The following is an 18,368-nucleotide window of genomic DNA, read 5'->3' on the forward strand; positions in this document are numbered from 1 at the left end:
CCTTTAAATGGAAATGATGCATATCTAATCTTTCACATGATGACATTTTATGATTTATGTATGATTATTCTTAGTGATTTGTCTGCCGGCATATTTTATTTTTTAGCTCCTTTTAAGTGTAAGTGTGTAATTACAGAGAGCATTTTGTTTTAGATTTGTGTGTTTTTAGAGTTTGTCACATGATATGTGTTTTTAGATGATGTTACATGATATGCAAGGCCTTAATTGGCTGTGTGTGTATAAATACATAAATAAAAACCTTGTCCCTATGGTTAGGAAGGAAAACCCTGCACGTAGTATTAGAAGCCTTAAACCTGGAGTAGTTCACTAATTCTTTATCTCCTTCACTCCAGCGGGCTCTTTTACAATTAAATAGACCTACTCTCTCTCTAGCCATTGGGACCGCCTAAAATGTATCGGATGCCAACAAATATTTTCACCCTTTACACAAACATGAGGAGAGGAGAGACAGCAAAGGACCTCCTAAACCGTCTTTTATCTCCACAGAGAAGGTGAACTTGCCTGCTGGTCCAGAGATTTATATAGCGGGGAGAAAACAAGGATAGAAAAGAGACCTGAACTCAAACCCCAGGAAGAATTGAAGCAAGAGGAGACTAGAACCACCAAACCCCAAATGATGACACGCTTCTCCTGTAGGGAAGCAGGACATTTAGCTCGAAATTGTCCCCTAAATAGAAAAGAGGAACCCATGGAAATCAGGTGTATGGTGGGGGAAGAATGGGACTACCCAAAAAATAATGAGGAGATAGAAGTCTAAAGTAATTCCTTTTGTGGTACAGATGCTCAATCCACTTATGAACCAGCAGTGGTTAATGGGATCCCAGTACCTGCGTTTATTACCTGAGTCCTTATTTATTTATTGTCTGAGTTTGTTTATTACCTGAGTCCCTAGTGGACTCAGGTAATATACAAAGCACCGTTGGGGCTGACCTAGTGCCTCCTGAAAGGTTAAAGGGAGCTTCCCTAGTGAAAATAATATGCGTACATGGAGGTCAGGAAATCTACCTTCAAGTAAAAGGGATAACTACCACCTTTCCTTCAGTCACTGTCCCTGGGCTAACAGAGGAAGCCATCATTGGAACCGACGTCCCACATTTTTCATTGTTATAACATAAAGTTGGTCCCTCCAAGGTCTACTTTTCCCTGTCTTAAAATTGGTGAAAGAATACATTTGAAGCAAATAACATTATATGGGACTGGAATGAGATCCAGCATAGATTACAACATGAAGTCCCACCTCAGGACCCTGCAGCATCAGTCCCTTGTGCGGGAGTCCGTTCTCATAGGGGAAGGGTTTGTGGGAAACCTGAGGGTATTCTCACTTCCAATCCCCCGGGATCTTCAGCACAGGTGGCCAGGGAAAGGCCATCACTCTTGGATGCTGACCCTGGGGGCGGTTATGCTAGGGAGGATCACCTGGATGGAGAGTCCTTGGGGATTGGGAGTGAGACATACTCAGGCGAGACAAGGTATTTCCCATTTCCCTTACAAGAGGAACCATCTATTCCAAAGACAGTGATGGGATATTGTTATCTATGTGCCATTGATCAAAAAAAGTGTATGAGATACCATCAGTCTAGACGTACCAAGAAAAGGGCTAAATATGGGTTGGGCGACACATGCTACCTCCCTTTTTCTGTTGATGACAAACCTAGCACTTCCGCAATCATTCACCATGATTATTTAGATGGATGAGCCATATAGAGTAGGAGTGCAATGTTCTGATAAGGCGGGAGTGGAATAAGGTCAGACAGTTTATGCAAACCCTAATTGGTAAACTAGATTATACTTGAAAGTTAGATTTAAAGCCCACCCTTTAAATGTACGGTGCAGTGTAATGACCTATGACATCAAGGTAATTAATACATCATGTGCTCAATTGGTGCCAGTGCATTGCCAATTGGAGGAATGTGTACATTGGAAATGCACCTTTATTGGGGCATTGTAGAAACTGACAATGAATTGGGTTCCTTACAAGTTTAGTGGTATCTCAGTGGTAAATCCGCCCGAGATACCACCAAACAGAATTACCACCACCTTGTCGGGTGGAATTACCAACGGATTACAAGTGGTGGTAGCCGGTGTAAATCCCCATTTCATGGAGTCCCTTTGGACTCCAATGGGGATTTTGCTGGTAAGGTGGCAAAATGACCTCCAGCTTTTAACTGGGGGTCATTCCGCCACCTCACTGGCAAACCTGTAGTTGGCCGGTGCTTTAATGTGCCGGTATATGTAAGTACTGGCACGTTATTACCCCACCGGCCAACCTGTAATGAGCCCCATCCGTTAAAGGACATTGCACAAACTAAGTGGCCATTTGCTGATAAGTAATATTATGTTTTGTCATTGGCTCTAGTTTGTGACGTGGTTTCGTTCTGACTGGGGCAAATATGTGCACTACAAGTATGGGAGAAAGAATGTGCTGACATTTAATTCTGATATATTGGGTTGGTGGTGTGGAATGTTTAACCGCTGGACCTATTACATTGATGGCTCGCTGCCGTGTGCTTTCTTCGATATGTAGCCATTACAAACATTTGTACTTCAATATCATTCTGTCATTCGAGTGTCATACAGGTCACTGATGCTGTGGCTCAACTGCACTTCTAAAAACAGTTTGAAACAAACTATCCCAAATTTTATTTACGCAGGACGGTATTAGTGGCAAACTCATGCATAATGAATTTGATTCCTCTCCAGTATTTAACCTTTAGCCACTGCTCTCCCTAGAAATCTTTTGGGAGGGGCGACCCTCAAGATCAACTGTTGATGTAGTAAAATATGATGTATGGCAGCTGGGCAGAGCTACTGTTGGCTGTAATAGGTTTCGCTCTGCTCAAGCAACAGCAGAGGAAGGCACAAGCTGCACTAAAGGATCTCCCAGCTGCACTGAGGAAGAAGAAAGAGAGGGGTTGTCTAGACCCACGCAATCAAGGTGGCAAGAACAGCTGCTGTGTCGCACTGATATCAAGAGGAAACAGGGAGAGAAAGCGGGGTGACCCGGTGCGTGCTGCCTCTGCTCCCCACTCAAGCCGTCACCCCTGGGAGGAAAAGAGAAGCAGAGGGGCAACGAGAAACCAGAGCCAAGCGCACAGAGGCTTGATCAAGTAGGCAGAGAGGGGGTAGAAGGCCTGAGCTTGGCATACAAAACTGAGCAGCGAAACCCCTAGAACAACGAAAAACGAAGAGCGGAAACAAGCGTAGTATCCTCCTGCACTCGAGTAACCGGGATCACATCACGCAAACCCACCACTTGAGGAAGGGGAGCAACAAACAGAGAAAAACAACTGTGAGGCCAGGAAATGCCAGGAAAACAACGTGGGGGCAAGGGTAAGCAGAGTAGCATGGAATCCTACGCCTGCAAGAATGATACTAGTCAACAGACTCCGACAAATGCCAGCATGAGCACGGCAGGATCGGAGCAGCAAATAGGGCGGCAAGAAGATGACCCCATCCTCGAGGCAAGAGCAGCGCAGAAGACATCACTTGAGCACAAATTAGATGCAGTAATAGTGGACGTGGGCCTGCTAAGACAAGACGTTCGAGCCCTGGCAGACCTAGTGAGCACAGCGGAGCTGCAAGTGCAGAAAAACACCAATTACATCACAACCACCCAATCCCAAATGACAGACATGCTTGGTCGTATACAAACTCTCGAGCACAGGGTCGCGGATGCAGATGGGAGAGCACAACGAAACAACATACCTATCGTCGGACTGCAAGTGGGAGAAGAAGGCAAGGACCCAACGAATTATGTAGAAAACCTACTACTGCAAGAAGTGGGAGCTGAGATTCTATTGCAGGGCTTCGCAGTAGAAAGAGCCCACAGTCCTGATCAGAAAACCCCCTCCCGGATCCCCTTCAAGACCCATGATAGACAAAATCATGAACTTCAAGGACCGAGAAAAGATACTAACATTTAAAAGGGAAGGAGGCGCGATCACCCGAAACTCCTCCAAGAAAGCAATCTACCTAGACTACACAGTACTAGTGCAAAGACAAAGAGTATGATTTGGACCAACAAAGGAGCGCCTCAGGAACGCAAACCTCCAATATATTCTATTATACCCTGCCAAACTAAAAGGGCTACAAAACAGCAGAGCCCATCTTTTTGAAACCACGGAAGAAGCCCATGAGTGGATGAACCAGCAAGGCATACCCCAACTGAATTCCAGGAATGCGCACAATGATAGGAACGCACCTCCGTAAGGCACTGGTGGATGTGACTGGAAGGACCTGAAAGAATGCAGAAGACACCAAATATGAAACACAAGAGGAAGAGAAGCACCTTGAGACACCCGAGGGGCAAGGTTATCCAGAAGACCCCACCCTCAGTAAAGGTCGAACCCAAAACCGAAACAAGAACAATAGCAGAGGACGCGAAAGCAAAAATCTAGGAGAAGAGAGCGGGAAACACAAACAGATGAATCGAATGGGCCCATGGGAAAAGACAGGCCAAAGCACGAGCCACCATAGTGAGCCCTGAAGAAATAGGCATAGCCACATGGAATGTACGAGGACTGAACAATTATGTCAAGCGACTAAGAGCGTATGCATGGTTAAACAAATCGAAAGTGAAAGTGGCAATGCTGCAAGAAACCCACCTGACGAAAGAAAAACAGTCCAAGATAGCAAGAAAGTGGGGAGGGCAAGTGTATGGATCGACCTACTCCAATTTTGCCAGAGGTGTACTAACGTGGGTGGCGCCCAACGTTCATTTTCAACTCATAACACTGGAGCATAACAAGGAGGGCAGGCTGGTCATAGTGCATGGACTGTTAGAAAACAAAGAAGTGTGCTTGGTGAATACATATGCCCCAAACCATGATGCAACAGCGTTCTTCAAAATGCGTGCACCACGACTGGCCCTATATAGGGAGGCGATGTACATCTGAGCAGGGGACTTCAACTGCACACTCAACCCGATGCTGGACAGGTCAGACAACAAATACAGGAAACCGGCACCACCGGCAAAAGCCCTGCAGACGCTCTTAACCCAATTGGGACTAGAAGATATCTGGGGGAAAATGCATAACGAAACCAGAGGGTACTCTCACGACAGCGCCCTGCATGGAAGGCATACACAAATAGATTACATCTTCACTGGCACCAAAACCCTGGGAGAGTTGACAGACATAAGCTTTAGAGCAAGAACACACTCAGACCATGCCCCCGGTATTGGCGACATGGAGATCTGCACACAGGAAATCCCCTATACCAACGTGGCGACTAAGGGCAGAAGCATTATTAGATAGTGAGTTCCAAGAACACATGCAGGAAACAATAGATGACTACTTCCACCACAACACAGGCAGTGTGGACATGTCTGGGTCCTTGTGGAATGCCTTCAAGGTAGTGGTCAGGGGAGCGGCGATAGAGAAGACCGGGGGACTTAAAGGAAGCATCCTGAGAGAGCTTTCAGATGCAGAAAGAGACATACAGGAGGCAGAGAGGCAGACAGGTTTCATAGGGGAGGAATCAGCCAAACTAATATCGCTAAGGCTACAGTGCAGTACCATCTGGAAGTAGCTGGGGAAACTAGACTACGGGAAATATGTAAATAAATTACATGCAGAGGACAATAAGCCAGGCAGACTGCTTGCCTGGTTAACCAAGCAGGAAACAAAAAAAGACCCAATTAATGCAATTAAAAACTGGACTGGCGAAGTACTATCAGGGCCCAAGAAGGTATCAATCGGGTATTCTCGCAATTCTACGAAAATCTGTACGATCAGAATCAAGAGGCAGACACCTGGGAAATAAGTGAAGCCCTGAACCAAATAGCACTACCAAAATTAACCGAGGAATAGATAGAGACACTAGAATCCCTACTAACTGTAGAAGAACTTGGAGCCGTGTGAAGACACTGGTGGGGGGTGGCTGTACTTCCGCTCTCTATATGGTAGAGGAGAGGCACAGAGGACCCCAGCCAAGATTCTCAATTATTGGTAACGTAGTCGAGCAATCAAGGCCTAGCTTCTCAGGAGGTGATGCAGGCTGGTTCTTAAGTACAGTGTAGTCCCCGAACCCCCACAAAGGAATGCCCACACACTGTATTACTGAAAACACAGTCTTTATATAATTAATATTCAAATGTATGTACACGATCACAATAACGCACTTTGTACTCGGAAATCAACAATGATAAATATATACAATTCTAAAGTGGTACCACCAATGTTATCAAATCACATTAAAGTGCATCAACTGTACGGTTAAAATGTCACACAGATCGATAACGAGGAAACCAGCAATAGAGATAGGAAGGAACGTAAGATGGTTGAAACAATAGGCAGAATGCTGGCCTATACCGATAGACACAGTTCTGTGTGGAGATCCCCCCACCTGGGCAACCTGTAAAATAAAGATATATAGCACAAGCCCAGTCCATATATTGTTCAATAGCCTTATTTCCTCCTATTGAGGTTTTACCCCCCCCCCCCAATGTACCTGGTGGAGTAGAGTTCTTTGAAGGCGCGTCGAAGGATCCTTCTTGAGTGACTCCCTTTAAAGCAGGAGCCACGGATCGTCGAGAGGCGTCGAAGATGGTGAACTTGTCGTTGACAGCGGCAATGAGAAGTTCAAGGGTGCCGAGACCCCGATGTCGATCCAGGCGGTGCTCATCAGCGACGTCCTGCGAGAATGAGGTGTGCGGGGCACCTCTGCGATAGATTGTTCAGGACCGCAAAGAGTTTCAGAAGAGCTGTGGCCCCGCGAGGGCGTCGAGTCGTCGAAGTCTTTGGGGCCTTTAGGTGGTGGGAAACCCACCGGCGGATTCTCCTCGGCGCGTTGGTCGTCCTCGACTTTCTCCGGCGGGACAAAGCGGTCGACGCTTGCGGACAAGGGAGTCCTTAGATTCAGATGTTCTTAGGCAAAGGAGCGGGCGGCTCCGGTCGTCGGCAGCATGGCGTCAAGTGGTCTCCACGGCTGGGCAACGCAACTTCGACGGGCCTCCAGCGGTTACACAAACCTGCGAACCCTGGTCGACGGCAATAGACTTCGACAGTGGCGAAGTCCAGGTGCTTTGCTTCGTTCTCCTCAGCGGTCCCGTCTCGGGTCAGCAGCCTTTTGAGGGTCTGACTTCCAGGGAGCTTCGGCGAAGGTTAGCGGTGCTCGATGGTCCCTCAGAGCACGGGAAGAGGGTGCCTTCCCAGGTCCTCTCTCGGATCAGTCCTTGACGAGTTCAGCAGCTTTCAGATCAGGTCGGAGCAAATGCAACAGCAAGTCTTCTTCTTCCAGCTGGGTGTCGAGGATCAGCAGTTCCAGTTACTCTTCAATTGTAGACACAGCTTCTGAACGCTTCTGAACAATTTCCAGTGGTGAGAGGTCCCCAGATATACTATCTTGTCTCTCATCCACACTGCTGGGTCACTCTCAGCAGCCAATCATACAGAAGGGCATTCATGCAGTCAGTCAGCCAATCAGGCACACAGTGCATTCAGGCCATCCTCCTCCCTCTCAGACACTCACAACAAGGAATGTGGATTCGGACAAGTACCCAGCCATTCAACACTACACACTGCATTCAGGCCAGTTTCGTGCAGGGCTGTCTCAGTCTTTGTCTCTCATACCAGAAACCAGACAGCCACAACAAGAAGTGCATATTGGTCACACACTCCTTTCACCCAGGTCCCACCCACAGGAGGTACCCACAACATACAGTCACTGGGAAGGCTCCAGTCAGTCTGGACTGGACTTCACAACAACACCATATATGGAACTTCCACCCAACAGCCAGTCAGGGGTAAGGGACAGAGTCAGGGCTTCCCAGGACCTTGGGAAAACAAGGTAATAGGTAATAGAAAGCAAGAGGCCACAGGGGCCATGTTGTTTTCCATCAGGAATTAACTGATTTTAATGGCAGGGCCTGGGGATCCCAAAATGGAGGATACTCAGCGCACCTGTCAAATTCAGCATGGAGCTGCCACCAGCCCATACCCTGCTCTGCGGGCCACCCACAGGTGCCCGAAAACATACACTAGGGGCACAGGGTTGTACCCCCACCCATGGGTGCCATAAGGGTATCCCACGGGTCTGTTCACCAAACCAAAAGAGAGAGAGCTGCACCGCCAGGAGTCCCACATGAACTCATGCGCGGAAAATACGACAGAACACATGATAAAAAGCAGTAAAGGAAAAGGATACGGAGGCCCTGTCCCTCCGATGCATTTCCAGCATCACAAGCCGTAATAGATAACCTCCCACCGGCCATGACCCCGGGACGCGATGGGCTGCCTGGGGAGTTCTACAGTAGAAACAGACTGGCATTAAGCACACTGCAGAAAGACTATGGGTCAGGAGGGATCAAATTGCCAAATTTTGAACTATACTACTTGGCGGGGCAACTGCAGTTTGTGGCACACTGGCTGGGAGATGAGACCTCCATAGACACACTACTACTGCAGCCAGCATTTCGGCATTGCTACCTGAGAGAGATAATATGGATGGAAAAGTTCCCAAACCAAATGCTCCCCACACTCGCCAGACTGGGTCTGACCCTATGGAAGAAAACGTTGAAAATCCAGGGAAGCCAGGACCCCTGCTCTGCGCAGGTTCCACTAGCAGGACTTGTAAACACCCGACCAGAGGCGCTTGTGGCATACTGAATACACTGAGAAGCTAAGGGAATTGCGCAAGTTAGAGACTTATGTAAGGAGGGGCAATGGGTGTAGTTTCAGACCCTAATAGAAGAATACGACATACATAAAGGTCAATTCATGCTACACAGCAGCATGGTAAAAGCAATAAAAAAGAGATGGCCAGATCTATCGGAGGGAACCGAACGAAATAGGAGAGACACTAGACTCATGGTATGACGTGGCAGAGGGAGGACACATGGGGTCCAGACTATATGAACTGCTTCTGAGCAGCCGCAACGCCCAAGAACAGCCAGCACGAGGGAAACGGGAAGTGGAACTTCAAAAAACCTTCACAGATGAAGAATGGGCAAGGGCAATAAGGTACATAAAGAAGGTCTCCAGAAATGCGGGATCCAGGCAAACGCAGCTCTATGTCACACAAAGAGTCTACCTTACACCCAGTAGATTGTCCAGGATGGGGAGCAAAGCAATACAAACCTGCCCTAGATGCACAATGGAAAACGGGAACATGCTGAACATGTTTTGCGTCTGCCCAGTAATGATGCAATTCTGGGATGGCATCAAGGCAAGGGCAGCAGAGGGAGGAATCCAGATGCAGGCATGGGCACCGGAATCTTACCCGCTGGGACTGTTCCCCAGAGGAGGCAAGCCAAGAGCACACCTATCCAAAATGAAAGGCCTGATGAGTATTTTGGCAAAGCGCCGAATAGCGATAGCTTGGAAATCCAACACAGGCCCGACAGTTGAGGCATGGTGAGCAGACTTGAAGCGATGGTCGCTGGCAGAGACAACAGTATGGACCATGGCATTGCAAAGAGGGGCACGCGAAAGCTGTGTCAAGATACTAGCATGGAACACAATGGTACAGGAACAGTTTGCACCCACAGCTGGAAACGACTCAGAGAGCTCCAGTGAACGAGAGAACGCAGGCATGAACATAGGCGAATGAGGAGAGCACCATTAAGCTAAGGCCTGACCAGAAGGAAATGAACAACCTAAAATTCAGAAACCCTCAGGGTGAAGACACCAGGATGCTCATAAGAAACAATAGATTTGAGTGTAGAAGACCAGGAACGTGTGACAAGACATTGAAGCTGTAGACAACTCCTGGCACACTGTGCAGTATTAAATGTTAAGTTATTTGTTGTATGTTGGTTAAGTGTTGTATATAAAACCAATAAAGAGTAAAAAAAAAATCAACTTCGTTTATGAAGTTTTTACATTGCAAAATGGAAACGTGATGTCTATTTGATTCAGGGTAGACCAAGCGTGATATCATTGCAGATACACGCCTTCTACAAATTAGTTTCTAATTGCATTCAGAATCAATCTACTACAGCAGGGACTATATATATTTGCGATTACACTTGACCCCCACCACTGCTGTTTATAGGGGAACCCCTTCCCGTTAAGAATAAAGCACCCTGGCATTCTAGCACTCTGTCATGCTCTCAACTCAATTAAACATGTGCTGCAAAAATGACACATGAATACAATTTTGTGCATCATAATGTCATTTTGTAAGCCACAAAATATCCCATTCTATGCTGGAGTTTTCTGAGGGATTGGTCTGTCTTTCAAATCAAGATGCTGGGACCCGAATGTATCTTCTCCGTGTCCTGCTGCAAGTAGCCCCGAATGCATCTTCTCCGTGTCCTGCTGCGAGTAGCTACAGTGTTTAGAGAGGCGTTTTTGGGAGCACGCTGACGCTGGTTTAGAATAAGAACGGTAGGCCTCATTGCTAGGCCCTCACAGCAGAGAGCGGGCTTAATACTTAATTCTTCTCTGCCTGACACAAGAGGATATGGTATGGGTGCGTGGGATGGTGGTAACAGGACATTGTGGTAAGGGGGAGTGAGTGGAAGTTGACCAGATTGTGAAAGGGGAGTGGATAGTGGATGGAATAAGGAGAGAAACGATGGAAAGGGAACATCAGTCAATTGATGTTTCCACACTACTTTTCACTCTTCTGTTTTGCTTTGGGCTGTTTTTTTTATAGCTCAATTAATGCATGCATGTTGAATAAAAGGTGCATAGCTTCGATTTTTAGGTCATGATTAAGTGGGATTCCCCTCTCATTCTCTTGTTAAGGAGAATGAGGTGTACAGTTTGCATTTTTCATGTTGTGGCAATAGTTTTTCATATGGGGAATGGGAGAGTAGATGGAAGGTGAGAGGGATTGGGGACTAATGGCAGACAGTTGTGAATGGAAGGTGAAAGAAATGTGGGCTTATCGAAGGAGACAAGGGGCCTCATTACGAGTTGCCCGGTAAAACCGGGTTCATTACCGGCATGCCGGAATGATTGGGTCCGTGCTCGTATGAACCCGCTAATAGCGGGTAATTACGAGTGCGCGAGCACGCGCGTCCCCCCATGCCGGTAGTGGCAATACCGCCATGCTGCTTAAGGGCCTCCAACTCCCCTATACCGGCATCGCGGGACCCGCCCATAGCGGTACCGCCTCATACCAACCCCTAAATACCGGCATGGTAATATGGGCATGGTAATACTGTGTTCGCCAAAAAACTGACCCGGAAATTACGTCATCGCGCAGGAACGGGAAATGGGCTGGCGGCCATCTTTAAAAACACAATCCATTGCCAACCTCCATAACCACCAGCCGATACTCGGAGAGCACAGTGGAAATCCATAGAGGATGTCAAAGGCTACCAGGAAGACCACCCCCCCGGCTGCGTAAACAGCGTTACTCAGACGCAGAGCTCACCATATTAGTGGACACTCTAGCTGCACATGCAGAGACAATACAATCCCATGACAAGAAGCGGGAGGTGCAGCAACAAAAGTGGCAAATCTGGCAGGAGGTAGCCCGCAAGGTATCAGCCGTAGGTCCCACCTCGCGCAGTGTGAGGGACTGCAGGAAGCGGTGGGATGACCTCCGGTTGAACGTACGCAATATCATGGCCACCAATCGGAGGGAGGCCATGGCCACAGGCAGGGATGCCCACCCCCCTGCCAAATTGATGCCCTGGGAGGAGACGGCCAGCAGATTCATCAGTCCTGAGTCCATCGAGGGATTATGCGAGATGGAGACGGGTGCGGCATCAACCGCGGAAGGAGGTGAGTGACCCTGCAGATCCCTGTAGGGGAGACCATGAAGTAGCAAAAGTGAAGTGGTAGAGTCTAGGCAAGGCAATGCATTTCCCAACACCCACATGACCATACCCAAATACAGATGGTGGGCCAAACGCTGCCACACTGAAATGCATGCTGAGTGCCCATCCCTTAACCAACACACAGCCAACACACCTGGAGCTTGCCCATGTGATACTTCACACAAACCCAAAATCAATGGCATGCCACCTGCCATGCAGTGAATGCTTACATGCCCCCTCTGAATACCCTGCGTGACACACCTGTAAGACATGAAAGCATGATCAAATGAATAATGAACAGCGCCGCCACTGCCATGTCACACCATCACTGATGCCCTGCATCTCTTCTACACCCCCAGGCACTGATGAGGAAGAAGCAACCCAGGAGACAACTGCGAGGGCATCCACCTCACACCGTAAGAAGAGGGCCACCACCACCTCTGCTGGAGACAAGCAGGCCACACCCACACCTCTCCAAGGGGAGTCCCTGGCAGCACCCGCCTCCACTGGGGAAGAACTTGATGCCAGCGTGGAGCCTGAGGGAGACACTGAGGTGATATGCCCGGCCACCCCGCGCCCCGTGCCCACCCCTTCGCCCCAACACCTGCAGTCACCCACCTGCAGTGAAGTTGATCCCTGCCTCCGTGACTGTGACCTACCCACCTCTGAGGAGTCCAGTCCTGAAAATGTCATCCACGTGACTGCACAACCCACCACTCCAGCCCCCTCCAGAACCCTGGAGACACGATTGTCGCTAGTGGAGGCCCAACAGGAGGCCATGTTAGATCTACTCCGCCAGTACATAGCAGACGGGGAGGAAACCAGGCGGGGTATTGCCACAGCAATTGCAGGGACCACAGCGGCCATCGAAGCAAACACAGTCGCTGTCAATGCATCGGCTCTGCTAATGAGGGACTGCCTGGGGGCGGTGACACAGGTGCTGACCTCAATGCTGCTTCATATGCAGCGGCCACGGCTTGCAGGAGGTGTGGAACCTGCCAGCGAATCACCTACTGTCATGATGCCTACCTCCAAGGAGCCAGGTCCTACCCAGCAACCCCAGAGGCAGGCATCATTTCCCCCAGGGGAGTGCCAGCGGGCCCAAGCTGGGGCCCTTTGGACGCAGTCCTGGCGCCTTAGGCGCCAGGCTCATGTTGGACCTCTGTCCTGGCGCCTTAGGCGCCAGGCTCATAAAGCTAGACATGTGTTCAAGTGTTTTAATGTGCACTTACCTGATGCAGACCATTCTGCCACATCCGGGCCCTCTTGAGGCCTGAATGGAACTACTTTACCTGTGGGACTACTTTCCACCCGGGTGTGGTCGGGGAAGGATACATACCTGATCGGAGGAAGGATACACACTTGGGACTTCTTCCAAAGCTATTTAAACCACACCCGATCAGCAACTCACGCTTCGCATTGTTCTGCTCCTCACAGCTGGACGCTCACCGTGTCAGCTCCTGCATCTGGACTTCAGCCACGCCTGTCAGCATCCTGGGTCACCTGCAAAGGGAGACAAGAGACCTTACCAGCTAAATCTGCATCACGGAGACATCACCGACGATCCTGAAAGGGAAGACATTATTTTTCAAAGCATTTCGTTACGATCGCTGCAGCGCTGCATTTCACTCACCTTTCCTGGGTTCCTCCATCTTCAGCAGCGATCATCCGGATACACAGCCACTTCCCAGAGCCTAGAGACAAAGACAAGAATAAGAGGTGAGAGAAGGAAGGGAATAAGACTTACCTGTTGGGTCATTCCCATTTCATTTCGGGTCTTGCGCTTCCAGGTATTTTCCGGACCCCGGCCCCTATGGGGAAAAAAGACAAAGGCCCTCATTACGACCCTGGCGGAAATCGAAAAACGATGGCGGAAATGGAATACCGCCATCGAATAGCGCTCGGTGCGATTATGACCCGTCACCGTAAAGTACGATGCCATTAGCGACACCGTAGTGAACGCCAACGCTAACTGCACCAAGTACGCGCACGCGCGCCATGGCAAACCGTAATTACCACTATGGCGCAATGGTACGCGAATTCTGACCCTAGCGGACATGTACCTAACGCCATCAAGCATGGCGGAAAGTACCATTCCGCCATGGTGAGAAGTACGGCATCGCGAATCAACTGTAAACGGCCCTACTGAGTGCCTGTACACCACTCCCTGGCCACATTGCACAACTCCTCGTAGGTGCAATGAAGTCACACAATGCAACCAGTCAAATGTACAAGTCACCCATGCATGCCAACGAACAAATAAATCTAGGGGCTCCAAGTGCCTTGTGAGTGGCCATCCATATTTGCCATGGCACCATTGCCGCACTGATGCAGCACAGGCATGTGAAGGTTCAAGTACAGCAACATGAGCAGAAAAATGAGACAAACAAAAACAGGCCCCCCCCATCGACTGACACCAGTGTAAGGCAACATTCAAAGCAGTATCCTGAGTCAGACTGCACCAGCCCTGTACTCCTGCCAGTAAACAAACCAACCAGCAGCATAAGCATGTACCACACTAGTTGGCAGAGTGACTGAGCAGCCAGGCACATCTGAAGAGGGGCCAATGGGAGCTGCAGGGCACAGATGGCACGAATACAGAAGCTATTCCAATGGACATGACCTCAGTCTCCCTCCAAGAAACGCACGCAAACACAGGCACCTGTGACCAGCCATATACTGATAATCACATCATTCCACCAATCCACCTGGCTGACCGGCATCTGTTACACAAAAGCTAATCCCCCGCCCCTGAGCATGACATCATCAAAACAGTCATAATGGTAGCCCCTATCCCTGACCACACTGGGCTTCGTAGGCAAACGCGGCCAGTACAGTACCACGCAACTATACTTAGAAGCCGGAACCCAATGCAGATCTACTCACAATACATCGCTCCACAAATAGGAATATGCTACATTACTTGCAAAGAATAACGCTACACGGTTAATATCAGAATAGAAATTTAATGCACCACAAAATCACCAAGCCCATACAGCCATTAGGTCATGAACCCCAAAATATATTTCATCATTGTGGGCTGCATCCGCAATAAATGACCAGCTTCTTCTTGTGTGACGCCCTGTTCCTTCATGGTACACAGGGGCTACATTCACGTTCAAAAAGGCAACATGGAAGCGCCTAGAACCGCAGGGCCGTCCCATTAGGTAGGCACTAGTCCAGCTGAAAGGTCGAAATGTTGCTCCTAGCCACTAGTACCGCGTAAGGGCATGTGGCCCATTGGCGATCGTCCCATAAGATCGTAATGGTGCTCCACTGATTAACTCGAAGCAGCAGGTGTCGGGAGTAAAAGCCATCTGCAGGAGTGGCATACAGATGGCAGCGGCAAAAGGGGAGGAGATACCTGTCACCCAAATGAAATGAAAAAGAATAGTATGGCCATCAGAACTTGATTTGTATTACTCACTTCAATGATCACACTAAATCTAACGCCATATGCATGCTAGCCCACTCCAAAGGATTATTCCCACCCAAATATCACTTGCGAATCATAACTATAAATATCGAGGTGAAAACACTATTACAAACGAGTGTTTGTGTGCATGTTTCTGTCAAAACAGAATCCATTCGATGGGATTAGTAACGTGCATAGACACAAGTGTTTGAAGGCGCGTCGAGACAGGGAGGGTTCAACAAGGCCAGATAGACGATGGTCCCACCATGGCAGCTCTGCATCACATAGCGCAGGGGAGGTGGATAGATTCCAAAAAGCCCTGTACATGGCAAACTCTCCATCAAATCATCTGTCCATGCATCCATACATCATTCCCTCATCCCGGTATGAAAACGCCTGATTATGTACTCACATAACATGTGAAATTTCCATTGAGTCTGTGCGTAATGCAGTCTGCAAAATCCACTGTGCTCCAGGCCGGAATTCCAGTGTTGTGAAGTAACATGTATTTGGGAACGTCCTGACTTATCGTCCACCACGCTATTGCGCATCCCATACTATTCATATCAATCATTGCATTCTCGCCATGGCCCCTGTCCCAAGGACATTAAACAATAGAACGTTATATTTGCAGTCAGACCTGTGGGCGTCTCCTCGCCGCTAGCTGAAGACCGAAAGCGCCGTCCTTCGAATTCCTCATTTGCAACATCACGTCGAAAAGGCATCTGTGGCCGCTTGAAATAACAAATCCATCCATGTAGTGCGGCAATGTGTGAAAATGCAAAGTGGCTTCACTCACAAATGGGACGCCCCGCCCGTCGGCGAACCGCGGTACAGTGCTGCATGAGGGTCCACCGTTAATCGAGTACTACATTCCACTGAGCCTTCACAAGTTTGTTCGCGACTGCAAAGATAGTATGGGAAACAATGGGACCATAGCAGAAAGAACATATGAACCAATATTTCACTGGCATCGGGATCAAATACATGATTGTAATAGCAAGATGCCATGCGTCGAATTGCAGCGTTGCGTGCGGGACGTGCTCGCCCAAAGGGGATTGCAGCTTGCACAGGTGGAATGAATCACCACAGGTGGAGGCAATACAGCTTGAAAACACATAAATTGCACACCCAACCCCCTCACACAACCACACCCACTCCAAAATGCTACCGGCCGGACTAGCGATGTTGGCCCTGGGGGACCTGATAGCACTGCAAGTACTCCAACTCCAAGTAGAAGACGAACACCAACTACTACAACAACCGGCCGCACAGAGGAGACGCAGGAGGCAGAGGAGGGCAAGGCAGGGCCAGCAAGGCCCGCCAGCACAGCCACTACCACCACGCAGGCAGCCCGCAATCCCACGCCTCCGAGCACATCCGTTCAACCTCACGGATGAGCAGATCCACACCCTCTACCGTTTGGACCGGGACACCATAACCGCCATTGTGGACATGACACAGGCTGACCTTGTCAGCATGATAGATAGCCCAACCGCCATCCCACCCCTACTGAAGGTGGTGTCTGTACTCCACTTCCTGGCCACAGGCACCTACCAGCACACAGTCGGACAGTTGCATGGCATTTCACAGCCACTGTTCTCACGGACACTATTGCAAGTGCTCGATGCCCTCCTGAAGCACGCAGACGACTACATCTCTCTACCACGCTCGGAGCAGGAAATTACGAACACAAAAGTGGGATTCCATGCACCTGGCGGCATACCGGGTTGCATTGGTGCCATCGACTGCACCCATGTTGAATTGGTCGTCCCACATGCCATGGAGGCTCAGTACCGCAACCGAAAACAATTTCATTCTCTTAATGTACAAATGGTGTGTGACTCCAACAGGATCATTACACATTGTTGTGCACGCTTTCCTGGATCAACCCATGATTCTATGGTCTTGAGGAACTCTAGAATACCACGCTACATGGAGCGACACGCGGGGAACAGATCCTGGCTACTCGGTGAGTCTCATTTCATGCATGATAATGTTGGGTATGTGATGCGGCAATGACCTGGCAGGAGGGGGGGGGCGTACGTAGCAATGTCATTCCACAAACATCCTTTATTGTCCACATACAGGTGATGCCGGGTATCCACTGAAGAGACGGCTCCTTACACCACTCCGGAACCCACAGAACCAGCCTGAGGAGGACTACAACCATGCCCACTCACGTACCCGTGTAGTCATAGAACAGGCATTCGGCCTACTGAAGACTCGTTTCCGCTGCCTCAGCAGGTCTGGCGGGGCACTCCTGTACCGCCATGAGAAGGTTGCAAAGATGGTCATGGCATGTGTCATGCTACACAACATGTGCGTACGTAGAAATGTGCCCATGCCCCCTGACGCAGAACTGCAAGCACCTGAAGATGGTCATGATGAGGGTGGGGATGTGGCAGCACCTCAAGGAGTCCGCGAGGCACAGGAGGGCCGTGAGATTCGTCAGAATATCATAGATGCATGCTTCTAGCACTCACGCCTGGTGGCTGTCACATGGACACGGGACTTGTGGCACTGTGTGTGTCTGGAACATGCACAATATGGACCGTACGCCTATAAAGGCCTCGTACACAAAGATCAATGTCCACACATCTCATTGGATGATTGTGAAATGTTTATAGCATATGTGAAATTATGTTACACACCCCATCGACCCGCCACCCAAGTGAGCCCAACACACCCCCTCCACCCTCCTACCTCCCCCCCGAACACCAGTGTCCGAAGATGCTCATTGTCAGTGGGCAGACGCTATTGCAAGCCCCCTCTCCGGGTATCAGGGGCACCCCTGCCTGTGGAGCGCAGGTTCCTCCCAGATCTACGTTGGGGGCTGCCCTGGACGGAACTTGCAACGGATGATGTCTCTGCCTGCTCACGTCCATGCATGTCCCTAAGGGTTTGTGAGAGCTCACTGAGCACACGGCGCACAGCGGCAAGTTCAGCACATACGTCTTTGGACGTCGCATGCAGTTCCCCCCTCAGGCTCTCGGTGCTTCTCTCCATTTGTGCCCTTAGTGTCTCTGTACTTCTCTCCATTTCTGCCCTAAGTGTCTCAGTTGCTGTTTCTATGGCTGCCTTAGTACCCCCACATTCATCAGCATGGTCCTTGAGGAGCGTGGCCAGTTGCTGCTGTTGCACGATCACCTGGTCGAGGGACTGTTGCCTCTGCTGTGCCATGGCCATTTGCGGTGGTGTCACAGAGGGGCTGGACAC

This window comes from Ambystoma mexicanum, chromosome 14 (assembly GCF_040938575.1).
Source record: "Ambystoma mexicanum isolate Mex_15411 chromosome 14, UKY_AmexF1_1, whole genome shotgun sequence".
In the NCBI taxonomy this organism is placed as follows: domain Eukaryota; kingdom Metazoa; phylum Chordata; class Amphibia; order Caudata; family Ambystomatidae; genus Ambystoma; species Ambystoma mexicanum.